Source organism: Dipodomys ordii, unplaced genomic scaffold, assembly GCF_000151885.1.
Source record: "Dipodomys ordii isolate 6190 unplaced genomic scaffold, Dord_2.0 Scaffold170, whole genome shotgun sequence".
Classification (NCBI taxonomy): domain Eukaryota; kingdom Metazoa; phylum Chordata; class Mammalia; order Rodentia; family Heteromyidae; genus Dipodomys; species Dipodomys ordii.
The window spans coordinates 654946-660432 of NW_012267386.1; the positions used below are offsets into that span (position 1 = coordinate 654946).

At 41.0% G+C, this 5487-nt stretch overlaps 1 pseudogene; it reads right to left on the reverse strand.

Annotated features, from left to right (window-relative positions):
- Positions 1-1409: 1409 nt before the first annotated feature.
- Positions 1410-3407, reverse strand: LOC105998678 (annotated as a pseudogene).
- Between the last annotated feature and the right edge of the window lie 2080 nt (positions 3408-5487).

Sequence of the window (5487 nt, forward strand, 5' to 3'; positions counted from 1 at the left end):
AAGGGACAGTTGGCTATTAGAGCAGCTCCTTTAAATAATATCATGGACACCTCTTTCTATGGAGAACAAGACAAATTTGCTTGATCTTCTATACCACAAGTGCCATAAGTAATAAAGATAAAACACAACTGGAAGGTGACAAAAATGGCACAAGATCTAGGATTGTCTTGTGTTGTGAGAATTTTTGCAGTCTGTATCTTAATAGGCCAAGGAAAGTTGCTGACATACACATAGTATGTAATATTAGGGTTGCTTCTAAGTTAAATTTTTCATAGGAAAATCTATTTCTGTAATCCTTTCTATTAGTCTAGGAAACTCTAAGAGTCTTCCCCAGGTAATGTTCTACCTGCTGAACCCATTGATCTTGGGATGTTGAGATTAAAGTTGTTCGACGTGTTCACTGAAATATCCACATTTTCGCATGCTTCTTCTGGATTTGCTATGAAATGTGTGGCAGGTGGTGGCAATCATCTTCCTACAATAAGCTGAAGGTAAATTGATAGTCCATCAAAAGGCTGCAGTAACTTGTTCTTCTAAGTGGATTGCCAACATAATGATTTTAGTGTCCCATAATTAGCACAGATCACCTTTTATTCCTCTGGATATACAGAAACATTTTTTTTGCCAGTCCTGGGGCTTGAACTCTGGGCCTGGGCACTGTCCCTCACCCTTCAGCTCAAGGCTAGAGCTCTACCACTTGAGCCACAGTACCACTTCCATCCTTTTCTGCTTATGCAGTGCTGAGGAATTGAACCCAGGGCCTCATGCATGCAAGGCAAGCACTCTGCCACTGAGCCACCTTCCCAGCCCTGTCCACAGGTTCTTAATGCAGAACAATTTTGAGGAGAGTGGGTGACAGTTTGCCATTCCAGACATTGCCCATATGGAAAAGAGATTACATAGGCATTATGGTCAGCACATGGCTTTGTATTGCTGCTGTATATATACTAGTTTGTACAGTTGCTTGGATAATTGGAAGATGACATAGACCATGGATCTTGACATTGCCTTACATTTTGGTATGGACTAATGACAGACCTTTCACAGACATAGATGTGTAAGAATTGCTCTTAAGCCTACCTCAGCAGCCCTTTCTAAACAAGCACAGAACCCAGAATCCTTTAGTTCTCCAGCCATTTGTTATAGGGCATGTATTTTCCCATACCCATTGGGATATATTGATGTAGCCCAGCCCAACCCAAGGTGATACTTTCTGTTGTGTATATTTCTGTTGTTTATCCAGTACAAAGTCCACCTCCTTTCAAGTTGTTAATGATGCAAGATTCCCACTGAGATTATAGCAACAAAGATGAGCTGGCCAAGCCTGTCATTGCTCTCCTCACTGAACCCACTGGCAATTCAAGTTTAGTAAATGGCTTTTACAGCTTGTAAGTTTGTTACAAATCTGCTCACAGGACATTTGGTCTCTTTTCTGACAGGCACACTGCAGTTACTGCTTGCTGAAATGGGTTTCTTGTCATCAGAGCATTGGCTCCCTTTTGTATTGGCAGCACAGCTGGCACACTCTGCTTATCTATTACATCTGTAATCAGAAGCAGCTGTTTTAGGAGAGCATTTGCCTCTAAAAATATTATTTCCAGATTCCCAAGATGCACAGTGAGTATTATTATTCCAAAACCCTTTTTATCCATGGCCCAACATTTTTACAAAGTTCTTCACCTCTGAAACTTTGCAATTTGGAGGCTTGTATACAAGGATATCATTAGGGAATACACTAGAAAAATCTACCAAATGTAAATGTGGACTCATTAATGGCTATGGCAGAGTGTCCAAAATTTGTTAACGTCTCTGAAGATTTAATTACAGTAACATTTTGCTGTCATCACAAGCTATGGTCAGAAAAATATTTTGCACCATTACTCAAGTGTCATTATGGATATTTCCTCTAAAGATAAGCATAGCTCCATTGAGAAGAACAGTTAATGAAGGTATCTGGAAAACACACTTTTTAAAAAATTTCTTTATTATGAAAATACTGTACAGAGGGGTTACAATTACATGAGCAAGGTAATGAATACATTTGGTTTTCCCCTACCATCCCTGCCCTGCCTTCCCATTTCCACAACTACACTCCCCCCTCCTCTCCCCGCCAACGTTGTAAATTTTTCAACATAGCATTTTGTACATTTCATTGTTGCAATGGGTCCACCTGTATCCCTATTTAAACAATTTGTTTTTTTCCTTTCCCTCCCTAAATTATACCAAAAATTATATTAAGTGAAGTAAGCCAGACCCCAAAAAAATAGGTCCCATGGTTTCCCTTATTTGCAATAACTAGTATATGTCTGAGACATTTGGAAAAGGTCAGATAAGGTGATGTTAGGCAAAATGAACCCCAAGATGAGGACACAAGTGGTTTTTTCTTCCTTGCTATTGTTTCTAACATATTTATAAGGTGATTGTTGTTTTGTATATCCCTCCCCCACGGTATAACCCCTGTTTTCATACTTTCTTTCAAATTAGTCTGAGTCTTAGTGGTAACTTCATACATATCAAGATCATCTGTCAATCCATCCCCATGGCCTGATAATGCTTTATAGCCCCCATTAACATAAATGGAATTTGGTATTTCATCCTACACACTCATGTGACTGCATCCACCTGGTACACTAGTTCCTTTCATTTCTGGACAAAGCTAGGTGTTGGATGATATATGATATTCCTGCCTGCTGCTCCTAGACACATACATTGCAGAATATCCAGGCATTATGATCATTACATCTCTCCAGTCCAGCTCCATATATGTACTGAAAGTCTCTCCATAGCAAACTGCTGACCAGGTCCAAGAACAATGGGAGTTGTCCTCCAAGACTGACTTGCATATGTTAAAAGCCCGTAATTTATCTGTGATATTGCCATCATTTGTTTCAATTCTGCCTCCACACATTAAAGACATTTTCCTACAAGGCCAGACAGTGTCCCTGTCTCTGGAGAGAATCCCTTGCTAGAGCTCTGTTATTACATATGCTCCTTTCTAAATTGCAATTCAAGTCCATTTGAAAAGAACCATAGTTAAGGTATATAAACCAATTACTCACAAAAGTTTCCCATGCAAACTGCTTTATGTGAAGCCCTAGCTACAGAAGGGCTGAAAGGTTTAACGTTCAGCAAAATCCAGTAGGACTCTGTGGAAGGAACATTCAAAGAGCAATGGGGACCTTGCCAATGATCATTGCAGACACACACTTTTCTCTGGCCATGATCTGGGCTGCTGCCACTGGAATATCACAAGCTTCACCCTTCCAGTATGTATCACACTCACAATACACTTAACTTGTAACAAAAATGCCAGTGGTACACACCCCAAAAATAGAGCAATTGCTAGGGCAAGAACTGATTGAAGGCAACATATGGGAACCAGTTAGGTTATAGGCAGCATCACTAAAAAAAAGTGTAACAATAACAATGCACAGCCAGAGTTCCGGGAAGATGGCGGAGAAGCTGGAGGCTAACCAAGATCTCACATAGAAAGCAGTTTCAGTGTTCCAGTGAACAGTCCTAAGCCAGAGAATCACACCAAGTGTGCCATCACAGGTCAGAGTTAGGCCAGAGAGGGAAAATCCAGGCAAGAAGACAGATTTGAGCACTTGCCAGCAGCCGTGCTGCGACTGCAGGGGCAGCAGCTGTAGAGTCCGGGAGCCAGACCCAGCGGGCGAGCGGATTCTACTCAACACCAACAAGAACCGACAAGGTGCAGACATCTTCATCCTGCAGTTTGCAGACCAGAGACGACCCAGGAACCAAGATTCGGCATGAGTAGAAGCCTGACGTCCTCACTCCTTCTCAGAGAGCAGAGGAAGGAAGCCCACCCCTCCCCAACCCACTACCAGAGATCTCCATCTTTGATACTGACTAAGGCCCAGCTGAGCTGCTAGCTCCAACTCAGGCCTTGGAAGAAAACTAGAGTCATTTAGCAGGTCACAAGAACCTAACTGACCTGCCAGACTCAGCTCCACCCAGGGAAAATTCACCCAGCTCCTGGCAACAGCCCCAGGAGTGGCTTTCTTCACTGGGTAAACAGAACCAGAGGCTGCCCCTCCCTTTAGCAGTCTTGATAATCAATTGAAATTCAGTAAACATAAACCCTGAGAGTGGCTCCAGGCTGGGCTCTGTGAGTTTCTCACAAGCTGGCCCCCTCAGGGAAAAGCTACTGTTCGCTGAAAGACCTCAATTCTACCCAGAACCAAGCCTCATCACAGCATCTCCAAACTAGAGGAAACAGCCATCTCCCTCCTTTGCCATACTCAAAGCAGAGCTCCCTCCCATTGAACTAGCCTGGGAGGAGGATCACAAAATCCTGGGTAAAGCAGAGTATTTTTCTGCCTACTCAAACAAACTGACTTAAGAAACCAACCAAGCCACAGGAAAATCAAACACCACAAGCAGACGAGAGACACCAACAAGAGGCTGGTTACGAACACAAGGGAAATACAGGATCATACCACCCCTCCCAAAAAAATCAAAGAACTTTTTTTTGTACCTTTTATAAATATTTTTTCTAAAACATTTTCTAATTTTTAATTTTTACCTTTTTTAAAAAAATTGTTTTCTAGTAACTTTTTTTTCTTCCTCTTATAATTTTTATTTTAGGGGTATATGTGTGTGTGCGTTTTTCTTTTTTTTTCTTTCTAAAAATTTTTTATTTTTTTTGTTTAGCTCTACTGAACTTTTGATCTTTTTTTTCTTTCTTTCTCATTCTTTTCACCTTTTCTTCTCTTGGAAAACCTCCCATGCTCCTGGTTTGAAAGGATCAACATTGTGAAAATGGCAACACTTCCAAAGGCTATCTACAAATTCAATGCAATACCTATCAGTAGTCCAACATCATTCTTCAAGGAAATAGAAGAAGCAATCCAAAAATTCATATGGAACAATAAAATACCCTGAATAGAAAAAACAATCCTTAACAGAAAGAACAGTGCTGGAGGACTATCAATAGCAAATGCAAACTCTATCACAAAGCCATACTCTGGCTTTGTGATTACTCATCAAAACAGCTTGGTACTGGCACCAGAACAGACCTGAGGACCAATGGAATAGAATTGAATACCCAGAACTGAACCCACATACCTATAGTCACCTGATTTTCGATAAGTGAGCTAAAAAAAATAGAATGGAAGAAAGACAGCCTCTTCATTAAATGTTGCTGGCAAAATTGGCTATTCACCTGTAGAAAACTAAGATTCAATCCTTATATATCACCCTGCACCAGAATCAACTCCAAATGGATCAAAGACCTGGGAGTCAAAGCAGACACCCTGAAAACTTTGCAGGAAGGAATAGGAGAAACCTTAGGTCTCCTTGGCACAGACTGAAATTTTCTTAATAGAGACCCAGAAGCACAACAAATCATAGAAAGGTTGGACAAATAAGACTAAATGAAGTTGCAGAGCTTCTGCATGGCAAAGGACATAGCTAGCAAGATCAATAGAAAGTCCGTGGATTGGGAGAAGATCTTCACTAGCC